Source organism: Uloborus diversus, chromosome 9, assembly GCF_026930045.1.
Source record: "Uloborus diversus isolate 005 chromosome 9, Udiv.v.3.1, whole genome shotgun sequence".
NCBI classification, from domain to species: domain Eukaryota; kingdom Metazoa; phylum Arthropoda; class Arachnida; order Araneae; family Uloboridae; genus Uloborus; species Uloborus diversus.
Window position 1 is genome coordinate 33781870 of NC_072739.1, and position 16820 is coordinate 33798689.

Genomic DNA, 16820 nt, shown 5'->3' on the forward strand with positions numbered 1-16820 from the left:
GGTAAACAATATTACAAAACTTCATGAAATATTTAAGTAGCAAAATAAAATTGATTTTGAAGAAATTAATAATCAAAAAGTATCAAGAACTTTATAACACAAAAGTGTTCGTAGAAAATATTTTAAAATAATTGTTTAGCAATCTTTGAATAAAATCGATGAAACTCGAGGAAAAAAAAAGCGCTTGATGCAATAAAAAATAAATGCAAACCGTTTATATCAGCTTTTGGATCCGAAATGATACCGTCTTTTATTTTGTTAAGCTCGTAGACAAGACTTTTAAATGCTTATCCCATGTTGTTTATATAATCTCTTTCCCTGCAGCAGATGTTTCTAGCAATAAGTGCTTATGTTCATTATTTGTGGAGCCTTTTTTTTTTTACTTGCATAAAACATGAAGTAAAGTAAATATCAATTTAATACAAATCATTTTAAGATAGAGAAAATATTAATTTCCATAAAGAACTCTATCTTTGTGCTTGATATTTCAGCAGAATATTTTCAATATTTTTAAAAAAATTTCCGCAAATTAAAATAAATTATTGAAAGTAGAGTTTTAATGTTTAACCTCGATTTAAAAAGAAAAGATAGTATAGCAGCATGTTTGAAAATTGTAATAACAATAATAAGCATTTTTTGTTTATTTTCCCACTTCATACACTAAATTTATAGGTTTTTCTATGTCAATTTGTGTTACATGATTTGTCATAATTATGAATTTTTCCATTATACATAGTTTCTACAGCTAAAATAAATGCAGCATTAATTTTATTGCCATATTTGCCGCCTGAAGGTATTGTCAACAAAAAGTGAGAAATCCCGGTTTACATTAAATCAGACTAAGAAGCATTTTATAGATGAACTTCCAATAAATCCAAATTTTTTGTTGGAGCTGTGATTTTGCTGGATACAAAGTAAAATGTCTGAAAATTTAACCGAACTTCAATTGAAAAATTGAAAGGATAATGAAAATATATGAAAAATTAAAAGGATAATGAAAATATATGAAAAATTAAAAGGATAATGAAAATATATGATAAGAAGTAACAAGCTTTGCTTGTTTGCACCACACTGGTCCCTATTTTCATTATAAATCTTTGGAAAAAAAATCCATTGATATCAGTCAATTAGTTCTCAAGACACAAACAAACAAGGAAATGCACTTTGTTATTGGGTTTCCCCTATCTTTGGCAGCTCTTCTCCCTTGGCGTTTTTTTTTTATTTACTGCGTGAAAATTGCATATTTTAAAAATCAAATATGCTTAGTTAAAAGGTGATACTCCCTTCGTCTCCGTCCCAAACTAGTAAGTAGAGCTACGTTTGAATATTTTTGTACTAGTGATTGATTCACATGATTTTATGATTTTGTTCGAATATTTTTTAAAGATTTCAAGGTACTATACTATCAATTAAAAACTTTACTTGGCAAGCATTCCCTCTTAAAATCATTACCAGCTGAGTTAAAAAATCCGAAGTACACACGCCCTTAAGCTACGCCCCATTTTGTAAGTACTCTACCCCCAGTATAGCAGAAAAATCAGTTTTTTTTTTCTACTAAATCCCTATCCATCAGCTAGAAGGTAGCTTTATGTAATTATTAGTTAACTTATGAAATGGAGCTTGGCTTCGAGTGTTGGAGCCCTGGGTTTTTGACTCGAATTTGATAATGGTTTAAGGAGGTAAAGCTCGGTAAGTAAATGTTGTTTATTGATAACATAGCACAATAAAATCTCTGAAAAAAGTGCAAATAAAATCATAATCACCAGTTTCAGTACTACTTAATTCATAAGTACTTTATTGGAACTAATTTGAGTAGGGGGAGAGAGTACTTCAGAAAACATTCGTGAAGAAAACGGAACACGAAAATCGAAAAAAAAAAAAAGAAAAACGGTGTATTTTGGCTATCGGTTAAAATAAAAAATAAATTTAAAAAAAAATCACAGATCAACAATTTTCGCACTTTTGATTTTTTTATAGCTCAAAAAAATGAAAATTCACGACTTGATGTGCAAAAGAATTAACTCGTTTAATGGCTAAATAATGCTGATTCTCGATAAATTGAAGAAACTCTAATTCTAGAATATTATTCAGAAATTAATTTCAGAAACTAACTGAGAGTCTATCTGCCTAAATAAAAATTTTGTTCATCCGCTGTAAAAATAACTCATTCTTGCAATCTGCTTGAAAAAAAGCTGTCAGCATTGAAATCATCATATATTTTGAAAAATATGAAAATTAAATCATATGCTTTTCAAAGTCACAAGCGAATCGTAGCTTTTTAACTTAAGGAAAAAAAAAAAAAACTCAGATTTTGAAAGATATCGTGAAAACATGTTTTATTTCAGAAATAAACTGATGAATTTAATCGTAAAACTTTCCTCGAAATAGAAAAAAGATCCATGTGCATGAGGGCATACACCTATGGACTTAAACCTTTACTTATTATGTTATATATTCTCTTTTTAAAACTTTTTTTAGGATGGATCCAACATCACGGAGATAATTGGAACAAGGACAGACGAAGACTTTTTCATAATTATAACAATATTCTAAATGTTCGTATATTATACATTGATTTCATGTTACACATGTTTGGAAATAAAAATAAAAACTTAGGGGTGAAAAGCAAAGGTATATTTTTATAATTATTTAACAAACATTACACTAAATTAATTTTACCGAAAGATTTATTTCACATCTGCATTTTTTTAAGATTTATATTTTCAAATACCTTTTGCAATTTTGGCAGAGAATTGTTTTCAAAGTATGAAGTATGAAATGCATGCAATAATAAAATTCCTGTATTAAAAAACAGGAATTTTATTATTGCATGCATTTCATGTGGCCAAATAAACATTCTACATACAAGCAAAATTAATAAAACAAATAATTAATTAGAAAAAGAAAAAGGTAAGCTTTTTCTTAAGATTATCTAATTTTATTTTCTGTATCTAATTTTAGAACAAATATGTACTAACTTAAAGTTGTCCAATTTATTGTACTTTTCTTTGAAATTTGTGGTATAAGTTGGATAAAAATCTTTTTTTTTTTTTTTTCTGGAATTTTTCATGCGATGCAATGAAGAAACTTCTCAGCAATTTTCTCCCGAGCATATATCGATCTAACTGTGCATAAAAGTGGCACATGATTTATTTTTCCAGAACCCAATGTCTGCTGAGGAAGTAGCACTTTTATATTCCCAGTAGGGGCAGGGCGATGTAGGAATTTCAACATCGTGATGCATCGCCGTCCTTACATCGCGATGTAGCGATGTAGTTCAAACAGTTTGAAATATTCTTTCCGCTTTAGGGGCACCCCCCCTCCCCAATTAGGGGAGTTTTCCTTACAAAAATCCAGGCTTTTGTCAGATCTTTTTCTAATTTGGCACATAGGTTCTTTAATCACATGGGGTAGTACCCCATATGAATACTACCCCATGGGAAACTATCCTATGTGGATTTCCAGCATCAAAGGATATCTGGGCCGAATCTGGAAAAGATCCGACGAAAACTGGATTTTAATAAGGAAAACTCCTATGGGGTTTGCCACACATAGCGGGGCGAAAACTACACTATGAGAATGCCGAAACATCAAAAGACAAATGTACCAAATTTGGAACAGATCAGACAAAAACTGGGTTCTTTTAAGACCCCCCCCCCACACACACACGTGGTTTCCCACTCCATAGCGGGACGAAGACGGGAATTTCCGAGCGTCAAAGGATATCTGTGACAATTTTGGAAAAGGCATGATAAAACTGGTTTTTTGTAAGAAAACCCCTCATTTGGTGGTTGTCCCCCATAGCGGGGCGAAAACCACCCTATGAGAATTCCTGAGCATCAATGAACGAACCTCTATGCCAAATTTTGGAAAGATCCGACAAAAAATAAATTTTTTTCAAGGAAAACCCCATCGGGGTTGCCCCCCCCCCACCCATACATTGACGAAAGCTAACCTCCGTGAATTCCTGAGCATCAAAGAACCTCTATGGCAAATTTAGAAAAGATCGGAAAAAAACTTTTTTTTATATAAGGAGAACCCCCAATGCGGTGTTGCTCCCCCCCCCCCATCATGGAGGGTTGAAAACTACCATGTGTGAATTCCCGAGCATCAGAGGACCTCTGTTCCAAATTTGGAAAAGATATGATAAAAACTGTTTTTCTATAAGAACCCCTCCCGTATGGGGGTTGCCCCCCATAGCGGAAAGAAAACCACCCTATCAGAATTCCTGAGCATTAAATAACGAAACTCTGCCAAATTCGGAAAGATCCAACAAAAACTGGATTTTTTGTAGGAAAACTACCATAGGGGTTGCCCTCCCCCCCATAGAAGACCGAAAACTACCCTGCGTGAATCCCCGTGCATCAAAGAGCCTATGTGTCAAATTTTGGAAAGATCCGACAAAAATTGGATTTTTTCAAAGACCCCCCCCCATCGCCCCCCTCCCCTTATAAAGTGATGAAAACTACCCTGCGTGATTCTTGAGCATCTAAGAACCTCTGTGGCAAATTTAAAAAAGATCGGACAAAAACTTTTTTTTTAATACGGAGAACCCCCAATGTGGGGTTGTCTGTCCCCCCCCCACCCCCCACATAGAGGGACATAAACGACCTTGTGTGAATTCCCGAGCCTCCAATAACGAACCTCTGTGCCAAATTTGGAAAATATCCGACAAAAATTAGATTTTTTGAAGGAAAACCCCATTATGGGGGGGGGGGTTAATTAGATACCATGGGGAGTTTAATCTGCAATGATTTGTTTTACCTTTTTTAAGAAGTTGTTTGTTTGCATTTTTACATAAATAAAAATTCGCTTGACATATTTTATGTGCCTCTTTTTTTAACAATTACTTGTCTTTTTTTTGATGGGGGGGGGGGGCTGCAGGCCCGTTGTTTCAATTTTTTCCCAAATATGACAAAGAGTCTGTACTCAATAAAAATTTTACAGAAAACGAACTAAAACAACGGCCAGTCATGTATAAAAACATGAATGTTCAAAAATCAAGACGGGAGGGGGGGGGGTCAATTGACCCCCTGACCTCGTAAATGACGGGCCTGTGAAAGTGACTATACGTAATAAAGTGGGAAACTACGGTGGTAAGATTCTGAAGTTAGGATTTGATCACACGCACACGAATCTTATAAAATACAGTCGAACCTCGTTATAACGAACTTAAAGGGACCATTAAAATCGATTATTATAAAAAGTTGGTTCGCTTTATCCAAAAAACAATAAACAATAAGACAAAGATTGCAAAAAAGTTCATTTCAGCAGTTATTTGTTTTAAGCGTGTTCGAATTAACGAGGTTCGACTGTATTCTCAAAAAAAAAAAAAAAATAATGTGCTCAAAGAAAAAAAAAAAGGAAATAAATTTTCTTAAAAATTTACGAAATTAACGTCCTCATATATGACGAAATTAATTTGACGAAACTAATGCTCTCAAAACTACGAAAATGATTGTTAATTTGACAAAACTAGAATGAAGAAATATTTCGTTACATTTGACGAAATTCGCATCCTCAAACCACTAACAAAAGCAGTTTCTTCAATTTGACGAAATGTTCGCTCGGAGCATATCCCTGGAAGTGGTTTCGTCAAAAACGAAGAAAATTTCGTCAAATTTGAAAGTCCATTTCTGAGAGTGTATAGGTTTAATCGAAGCTCATTTAAAAAATTAGTTGAGTATTTTTTTCATTTTTTTTTTCAATAATTAGCATTTTTAGTTTCTTTTTTTTGTTTTGTCTTTTTGTTTTAAATAATAAATTTAATGAAGTACTGATTAATCAATTGATTCCTAAACTAAAATCCAGAAAAACTAAGGGGAAAAATGCATTTATAACATTTTAAAAATTTACAAGTTTAACCATCAATTTTTCTAAAGTAAGTGAAGATTATTTGTAAAATTCTGAAGCTTAACGAAAATACATATCTTGTCCCTTTCTTCAAAAAAAAAAAAAAAGAAAAGCAAAAGTCCCCTGGTCCCCTTGTGAAAAGTTGAAAAATTTGGAGTGCAAAATAACACCTTTCTTGCCCATATATGCATAGGAATTCAATAGTTTTCATCATATCTTGTAGCTCACCAGCTATGATGTTGCGGACTGCTTCGCGTAACTGATGCAGCTTCGGACTTCTGTACAAAAAGAATTTGCTTAAATCTAAAAGGAATCATTTTTAACCCATTGCCGTTATTATCTAATCCCAAGCAAGCAAAGAAATCAAAAGGAGTTAGATCAGGGCTCTTTTAGGCTCTACGCTCCCCCCCCCCTTTGAACACTGACGGGAGCTCATGCGCCCCCCCCCCCTCCCCTTCAATACGAGTGCACAGTAAAAATTTGAAACTGAATCTAGTTGGTATAGCTGAAGTAGGTGATTAAATAAAAATATTGATAATTTCATAAACAAATTTAGTATTACTATTACTGCATAACTTTGTTTTTAAACTTTCATTTTTAAACACCAGCTGTGATGTAGCTGACTGCTACCTGTAACTGAAGCAGATTGGGGCTTAATCTCTGTACACAAAGTGTTTATTTAACCCTATTATCATGTAACCCCCAAGAAAGCTAAGAGGTCAAAAGACGTTAGATGACTTGGGTTGGTTAGATTGGAGGTGTTTTCCGTATTTTCGCGGCTACAGCGGACCATCAGCTCTACGCAGCGGATGCAGCTCTTCATGGGTTTTACCACCCAGCTCCCAGGGAACCGTGGCTTTTCTTTCGTCAAAGAACAGCATTTCTTCAAACACGTTAAACGTTACTCTCTGAATACGTTAGTGCTTCAATGGAAATGCTGCTTTTTTTTTTTAGAACACCCTGTACTCGACTTATGTTTTGGCAAGAACCAAAAGACAAAACATCATATGAGGCCGGGAGAAGCAAAGGGATTTGAATACCAAAATAAATAATTTGAAAATAACCAGGCAGAACTAAATCCAGACTGATGAGTTCTAATAAGAACGAAACTGCAGTCTCTGGATGCGAGAACCGGTTTGTCGGGTATATTGCATGCTGTAAAACTATGTTTTTTTTTTAAATTGTTTTTGCTAAAAATAAATATAACTTTTCTATTTGCACAATGTAGCAAACATTGAAAAACTGGAATACCGTATTTGTGACCACATCAATCGTTTACTTCATCATGGGAAGCGTGTACAACTATTTTGGAGCAGCTGAACTGCAGCCATGGGGAGCTTCGGCTAGGAGCATGAAGCCAGAAACAGTTCTCCTAGACCCTGAAGACGAAGAAACCGAAGATACCAAACCAATGTCATACCCCTAAAGCATTTTGATTGCCTTTTCTGTCGTACTGCTAGTGGATGGATCTTCCACATAAAACACATGGACATTAAAGTTTACTTAAAATGATAATGAATATTCTAAAAGGTTAACGGGTGAGCTTAAGGGAGTATTCTAGCAACCGTTGTTCGCAACCGTTAGTACTAGGTACATACTCATGCAAAATGTGGTCAAAATAAGATGCAGAGTTAGACATTAAAAGTTTGAAGCGAAGAAATAATTTTTTTGAAAAGACACGGGATCTAACATTTTGTACTGTCTCTAGTTCCCCTAACTTATATTTACGGAAATCTCAAATGAAATTTGAGAATTTGAAAATTTAATATCATTACGTAACTTTATCATTACGTGAAACCTGGACAAAACAAAAACTCAAAAGTAAAAAATCCAGGATTACAATGAAATTTCCTTCGAAAACTTTGATTTAAAGCCATAGAATGTATAAATGTTGCCATCAGTGATTGCTAAATATTTTGTTTTTGAAAATTAATGAGAAACATTTAAATGCACTGCTGGACAAAATTATAAATTAAAGACCTTTTTCATTTTTTCAATCATAATTTAACCCAGTTTAATTTTACTTTTTATTTAATAAAACAAATAACGCAGTTTAAATGCTCAACTTTAATATATAAATAAACTTTAAGGGCTTTTGTATATTATATGCTACACTGCAAATAAACCTGCACAATTTGGAACGCTTTGTTTCAGAAAAAGTGATCCGAATATGTGAATGAGCACTATGACGTATTCTGAATATGCTCCGTCAGAAGGAAAATGTTTCAAAAGTGTTCCGAACGTATTCTGGATACTGAAATCTCGTGTGCCAACACTCGAGTCCAAACAACGTATTTGAAAGCATATTTGGTCACACTTGTGAAATCATTGCTTTCTTTGCTGCAACGAGGATGGCTAAATAAAGATTGGTTGGTTGTACTATATACTGTATGTATACACTATTAAAAAAAATGCTGTTGTTTTTACTGCAAATTTTGTTACATTTTTTCAACCCCTCACTCATAAACTTATCTGAAAGAACTTTGTGCTACGAAATTGTAACGTATTTCATCACATGTGCCAAATTCTGCGAAGCTACGCAGGAAGTATTAGTAAACATTGATGTCGATTTCAAAATTTATCTGTAACTGTTTTGTCTGGTTTGGAATATTTTTAATGTAAATTACTTACTTCCATTACTATTCATTACATTATGCTTAAGCATTTGAAAATTGAATTAGCACTCGCAGATCGTTGAGCTCCATATTCTGGGTACATTGTGCGTTAGCATTTGTACATTAAGCATTTGTACATCTCTCTGAGCATTCACATTTTGTTTTAAATAAACTTTTATTCATGATACTGTTTAAGTTGTAGAAGAATCTAAATCACTAAATTTAAAAATTATACAACTGTAATCCTGATGTTTAACTATCGATTATGATTGGAACAAGGATCCCTAACCTTTATTATTATTTGTTACACTTTATAAACTTATGAAATTTGAGTCTCACAATTTAAATTTAACACAAATGCATATTAAAGCAAAAAAATGATGTTTGATTTTCTAATCTGAGCTCAAAATATATGCAAAAAGTTATATCAGCTATCTTGATCTGAATTCTAAAACTGCTAAAGCTTATATAGGCTTGTATAAATGTATGTGTGTCTCAGTATATATATCGGGCCTGGAATTGTTCAAAAATAGGACTGGGAAACAAAAGGTTTAAAACCACTGGTTTAGAAGATAATTCTGAGAAATTTACCTTTTTTTTGTCTTAATTTAAGTCGATTTTTCCATTTGCTGTTCGACATGTTAATAAAAAAATTTCTATTTTGAAAAATGACCATGTCCTATTTATAAAAAAAAATGTACAACTTGATGAACTAAAATTAAAAAAAATATATCATGAAAATTTTGACGAAAAATGTGTATTTATTGGATAAGTAAAAAGTGCATTCTGTTGCAGTTATTAAAGAAATATTTCAATAATATACATATATTTTATGCAATCTATTTAACACTATAAAAGAATAGCTCAGGGGACCACAGACTGGGATAGTCTGAATTTTCAGGGCTTTTAATTAAAAAAAAACTCCGATTTTAGCTTTAATAACGCAATTTTAGGCCTTTTTTTAATGTTCGGGCTAAGGTGTAGGGATACCTTCCCGAGATATTTGCTGAAGCTGATGTTTTGAAAATTACGTTTAAGCTGTCTTTGGTCATGTAAAGGTGAGAAAATGGAGGGGGGAGGGGGTTGTCTAGAAAAATGAAATAAACTGGAGTTTTAAAATTGCAATTTTAGACCGTCCTTAGTAAACTATAAGGGTAAGAGGTTTCATGAATGATCCACTCCGAAAACGACTCAGAGGTGAAAAATTAAGAACATCTTTAGCGAACTTGAGGGTATATTCAACCTCAATGTTTTAAAATTTAATTTTAAAAGTACAATTTTAAGCTGTGTTTGAAGACGTTAGGGGAAGGAGACTGAGAGAATCTCTAGGTGTAAATTAAAAAAAAAACTGATATCTTAAAAACATTTCAGCTATCTTTGATGATAAATGGGAAGGGAGGAGGGGGGGTCTCATTCTAGAAAAATATTATCAAGAGACTTTAGTGTATATAAAGGGGACATATATTATTTGTGTTCAACTAATAAAGTTTACAAATGTAAAAAAATAGCTTTTATAAATTACCTTTTTATGGAATTTTGAAACAGAATCGGCCTACATGTAAAAATGAGGATCCTGCAATACAACTGTCCAGGAATGTGATGTAAATTTTAAAATGTATATATGTGTCAAATAAATTGATTTAAAAATATTGAGTTTACTGACTATTTCGTAGTAAAACTGTCGACTATTTCTGCAGATGCGTTTCAAGATCCCCTTTTATTGAAAAGAACTGAACATACTTTTTGTTCAAGCTCGAGTTATGTAATACTGTTTTTCCTGATGATGTTTGTATTTAAATTTTCAGACATTTGAAACCGAAATACTTTTTTTTCGTATTTTGAAAAGCCTTGAAACAATGAATCCACTAAACTAAATTAAACGTTCGACCGAAACAAAATAAGTCTTAGTTGACCAACACTCAATTAATTCAACTTTTGCCCAAAGACCGATGAGGATTCCGCAATACTACTTCCAGCAATGTGATGTGAATTTGAAAATGTGTATTTATGTCAAATAGATTAATTTAAAAAATATTGTGTTTAATAAACTTCAAAATAGAGAGGAGTTCAGAGGTTCTCAGTGCGGAAGTTTAAAATGTAAATTAAATACGTGTTTTAATTTTTAGCTGCATTAGGGAACTTATTTCTTCCTTGAGACAAGTTAACTTTTTAAAAAGCACTCTATATTTCAAAGTATAATTAAGCCAGTTTGACGAGGAATTTCTGTGAACTCGTGTTTTTATTTAAAGAAAATCTAATTATTGAAAAAAATCAAGTACAACTGAAACTTTTTACATTGAAGTGGCACATTCAACTCAAATAGAATTCGATCGAATCGAATACAATTGTATCTACCAATAGTGCAGCCAAAAATTTGCATTGCGTCATCCAGTTGAAAATTTTCACTACGCTACTGGTAGATAGCATTCCATCGAATTGAACACAATCGAGTTGAATATGCCATTAAAAGAAAGCAAGTTACGTTGAAAAACTTTTAATCAACCTAATAATCGAATTTTCACAAAATTTTATTCCAGAAGTAATTTTTCCGAAAAATCATTTTGAAATAACAAATTAGAAACAGTACCTAGTGAAATATTTTGTCGCTCAATTTGTCACCAAGTGGTCGTCCATTCATAACATCATTTCAGGGGCAGATTCAACTCTAACATATTGATGATTCGATTCGAACGAATTCTATCACCCAAAAGTACATCCAGAAGTTTCCTTTATTCTACCCGAAAGAAAATTTCTCGCTACGTGACTGGTAGATATAGAATTCAATCAAATCGAACATAATCGAAAAAAAGATACTTCTTAGTCGTCATTGAAAATTACACCGATTTGGTTCAAAAAAAGAAAGGGTAAGAAAATTAAATTCCGCTTTCACACAAAGCTGGCCAGGAATCATTAATCAATTATTTCTCATTGGCTGGAACATTTACGAATTCACCTCTGATACATACGTACATACTGACGTCACGAGAAAACTCGTGATAATGAATTCAGTAATTACCAAAAATGGGTATTTTGATTGCCCGTACGTTCATATGCACTTGCAGACGGGTCGAAAACACTAAACATACATCTGGGAATTAGTAAAATGGAATTTTTAGGCCTAATTCAAACTTTTTTTTTTAAATTAATACATTTATTCTTGTACTTCGCACAAGGAAGAAAAACTAAATACTAGTTAATTGGTAATTCCAACTTAGCAGTGAAGTTTTACAGAAATGATTAGTTATTATAGAATTTCATTGCATTTTAATGGTTTAAAAGAACACTACTTATTTTAATGATCATTGATCATAAACCGAGCAGTGGACTGTACTAAGTAGCAAAGTAGTAGGAACGTAAACAAATAAGATTTATAGACAGTAATAAAAAAGATTTTGTTCTTGAGGAATTTTTTTTTAAAATTAATTTATGTAACCATTTGTTTTTGAAAATATTTTGTTTATATTTTACATTATTGATAGACTTTGAAAACGTGATTATGGAAATTTATATTTCAAATTTAGATGTCATTTGTGTAGTAAATATGATGTTGTACTACAATTTCCTGCTTATTTTTTTTCCTCGTTTGTCATTTTGATGTAAACTATTCAATTGATTTTGAGATGCCATTAGATTTTATATTTTCATAGTAATAAAGCAGATTAATAATCATATTCAGTCAAAGATTAAACTCATCATCAAGCCTGCAGTCTCAATAAAAGTGAATTTAGTGCGTATTTTTTCTTTTTAAAAGCTTATTTATACCTGTGATCCAACAGGGGATCCAACAAAAGAGAACATGAAAATTATTTTGTATACGATTTTTGTACAAATGATATGACTGAATGACTATAGGGTAAATATTATTGCAGCGAGTGATCGCTTCCACTGAACTTTTTTAGTCAGTGTATATCACCCATTGTTTGTGGTTGGATTGAGCTATTGATTGAAGATATGCAAATATAGCTTTTATTTCAGAGGTAAATACTGAACAAGATGGGTTTAGTTTTTCTGCAGTGATTTGACTTTTAATTATTGTGGAAAATCCGACGTGATCATTTGCTTTTGATCCGTCAGTGAAAATGTCTTTAAAACCAGAATACTTGCTTTTGATCTCATGAAAGATTTGTTGATAAACTGAATCGGCAGTAGTTTGTTCGGGGAATTTTGAAAAGTCATTGATTACAGAAGGTATTACTTCTCACCATGGTTCAATTAGTTTTATTGTGTGGACAGTTTTGAAATCTTGTAGCTGTAGGTCTCAGAGTATCCGACGCATTCGATTCCCGAATGTTGGGGTCATCGAAGGACGATGTAGAAATAAAACATTAGATGGATTAAAAACATGGAGATGTAGTGGATGATTAGTGGAAGGTTTTGTTTTGAAGTAAAAATTTAAAGTTGAAGGCGTCTATTGTTTCGAGATTGTTCATGTACTAGAATATGAAGGCTATTGATAGGTGAGGTTCGGAAGGCTCCAGTGCAGATGCGCAGCGCCTGATTATGTATTCGATCTAGAGCTTTTAGATAGCTTTTCGCTGAAAAGACTTAAATTTGGCATCCATAATCAAGTTTTCAGCGTATAAGAGTCCTATAGATTCTTAAGAGAGACCCTGTATCAGCACCACAGGAAGTGTTCGCTAACACTTTAAGGATATTTAATTTCAATAAACATTTTTATGTTAGCTCTTGTGTGTGCGGTATAAATTTTAGTTTTTTATCAAGTGTGAGACCAAGGAATTTTCCTTGATCTTTTACAGCTATTGGTTGATTATTGAGGAGAAGATTTGGATCAGGATGAAGGCCTCTTTTACGACAGAAGTGGATACAGAAGGTTTTTTGAGCGAGGAAAGTGAAGCTATTTTCCTCTGCCCATTGTGATATTTTATTGATAGCGATTTGAAGTTGTCGTTCAATGATACTCATGTTTGATGAAGAGAAAGAAATTTGAAAATCATCAACGAACATGGTACCTTTTACAGCAGGAGGCAATTGATCTATTAAGCTATTGATTACTATTATGAAAAGCGTTAGGCTTAGCACACTTCCCTGGGGAACTCCTTCTTGAATGAAGGAATCTGACAGAACAGACTTGACACGTAAGGTTCGATCTCTAAGAAAATTAGAAAGAAAGATGGCTAGATTACTTCGCAACCCATACTCGTGCAGAGTTTTGAGGATCCTATATCTCCAGGTACGGTCATACTTGTTTTTACTACATCAAAAAATACGCTCACAAGATGTTTTCGTTTAAGGGATGCTTCTCTTTCTGACGTTTCAAAAAGCAGTAGGTTGTCCACTGTGCATCTAGTACGCCTGAATCCCCTTTGATATGAAGATAGATGATCCGACGCCAGAAGGTACATTTGCCTGGCGTTGACCATCCGCTCCATTACTTTACATAGACAACTAGTAAGAGCTATAGGTCTATAGCTCTCAGGTTTTTCAGATTGTTTATTTGGCTTAAGAATAGGAATTACTATTGCTTGACTCCACAATTTTGGGAATCTGTGTTCAAAATAAATTCTACTGAAAAGCTGCAGAATATTTTCTAATGAAGACCTGCTTAGATTTTCGAACATGCTATTGTAAATTTCATCTGGACCTGGTGATGTGTTTTTTGTTAGGCAGTATTTAGTTCGTAAAAGGTAAATTTTGTTTGGTATTCAGGATTGTGTTGCGTCAGAATCTCCACAACGACGGTCTCCTGACAAGCAGTCATTGCGGTATATGTCAAAACCTTTCAACCTCGGTTTATCAACAGGGGACAGAAATGTCACTTGCAGACAAAAAAAGGCCGGTTGGTGATATTCGACAAGATCTTTGATCTCCGTGACATTATGCGAGTAACTCTGACAATTCCAAGAAAGGATAATCAAGGCCATGATAAGAAAAGGAAGGAGAAACGGCCGAAAGAAGAGAGTGATTCAAGAAGGAGGATGGTCCGTCCACCCTTCATCGTCGGATGGCGGAACATCTTGAAAATCAACATCCTCGTCCTCCTCTTGTCGAGGAGGTTGTTGGAGTTTTTCAATTTGAGATTTGGTCAATTCTACTTTCTTGCTAGAAAGCAAAAAGTCCTCTTTTTTTAAATTATGAAATTTTGTGGGCCTCTGTTTAGTGTATACCCCAAATTTCGCGCGCGTTTGGATAATTTTCTTTTTACTTCCTTTTACAAAAAAGGAAGTATTGTATTCGCGAAAAAATTTTCACTCAAAAATCGGCCTTAATTTCCATTTTGCTCACCCCCAAATGAAAGTTGAGTTTCTTTTTCAACCCGACCGCACGTGGGTATGTGCCTAAGAACGTACAGACACCCGAAATATCCATTTTGACGATCCCCGAGTTAATTACGACGCATTTTCTCGTGACGTCTGTATGTGCGTATGTATGTCGCATAACTCAAGAACGGAATGTCCTAAAAAGTTGAAATTTGGTACGTAGTCTCCTAGTGGGGTCTAGTTGTGCACTTTCTTATTTGGTTGCATTCGTATGCTCCGAAAGGGGTCTTTTGCCCCTTTTTGGGGGAAATCATTGTTAATTACGATGTAAAATCACGTGGTGTTATAATTTGGCGGACACTTGGCGATATATTGCCAGTCTTTTGGTCGCCAACTTGGCGACAAGTTTGGCGATTTTTAAATTTTTTTAAATTAAAATCTGGTTTCAATTTGGCCACTGTAGGTGATATTTAGAGAGTAAACTATTGAATCATATTACTAGAAGTTCCGTCTAGAACTATACGAGCCTACTTTCCCGTATACTCAAACTACTTTCTAGACCTGATCAATATTCTCAAAAATAGCTAAAATCGCAAAATGTTTCGAACATATTTTTCCAATATTTTAAGCTAATTTCTAGGAATAAAATATTCCTCACTCATCTAAAAAAATTAGATGCGTAAAAAAAAAAGAACAAATAAAATAACAGCACCTTTTAAACAAAGCAACTAATACACTTTTTTCCATTAAAAAAAATCTAAACAGCTTTCAAAACGAAAAAATATTAATTAAAATTAATAAGCTCATTAAAATAAATACATCATATCAAAAAAAAAATCGTTTCTTTTTCCCCTGTTGCCAAAAATAATTTTTTAAATGAATTTATGCACTTACCAAGATAAATAAAAACAATAAAGTGTCAACTTAAAGAAATACTTTTCATTGTCAAAAAAAAAAAAAAAAAAAAAATCTGCGCATATCTTTATGTAGAAACATAAATGACTTCGAGTTTATTCGCCGAAAACTGAATACCTAAATTAAAACTTTAGCGTTAAAATAAAAACAAGTCATACCAACAATAATTATTTCACAGTCAAAACCATAGCTGCGGAGTCGGAGTCAATCTCATTTTGGGATAAAGGAGTCGGAGACGAATATCCAAGAATCGGAGTCAGTCATTTGTCCTCCGTGTATAAATTTTTGCCAAAGCTACGAAGTCAGAGTCGAAGTCCGATTAATTGTCGGGCACAGGAGTCGGAATTCGGAGTCAGGTGCCCCTAAATTCTTGGAGTCGGAGTCTGGAGTTTGAAGTCAAAAAATTCGCCTTCAAGTACGGAATCTACATTGACTTTCAGTTTCCCCGTAGGCGCTAATGTTAAGGGATTTGAATTGTTCAAAATTGAACAAAAAATAGTTCAAATCAAAAAGTGAAATATGGGAATGAGGTGTCCTCGCCGAGATCTTTCGAACAAAAAAAAAGTTTGTTCGAATCGGACTATTCATTCAAAAGTTATTAGGGGGGGGGGGACAGACCGACAGGACATTTTTCCCCATCTCAATACCCTACTTTCCAATTTTTAATTTTTAGATATTTCTTTAATTATTTCATTTGTTTTTGACTTTTTGTGTTTTTCGCGATATTTTTAAGATGGATACTTATCTTCTTCCACGCTTTTTTCTTCTTTTTCCGACTTTTACTGGGAAAGTAGGTAAAAAACTGTCAATAATGAGAAAATGAGATTGATTGAGTAAAAGGAAGTCATGTGATTCAAAAGAAAACAGTGGAAAACGAGCTGATGTGCGCTTTTGCTCAGTTGGTTTGTTGGAAATTAATGTAGCTGAGTAACTTGTGCTCGGATATTGTGTAGTTTGTATTTTAATTTCGTTACAATTTTTTGGTTTTGGTTTAGGAGTATTGAGCTGGTTTTTTTTTGTTTTTTTGATTTAGGGGAATTAGTTGATTTAGAGCTGGTTATTGTGTTAATTTGAGGTTCTGTTTGTGTACTGGTGGAGTTGAAAACTTTTCTTACCGCTGCAGGATATGAAAGTCCAGCTGAAGGTGTACGAGACTGAACTATTTTTGTTGCGTCTGGGTATAAATATTCTGAGTAGTTTTGACTAGTTGTATCTCTCT

General features: G+C 33.4%; 1 pseudogene; it reads left to right on the forward strand.

Annotated features, from left to right (window-relative positions):
* The window catches only part of LOC129229288 (sialin-like), a 94190-nt pseudogene extending 86960 nt beyond the window's left edge, over positions 1 to 7230 (forward strand).
* The last annotated feature ends 9590 nt before the right edge of the window (positions 7231 to 16820 follow it).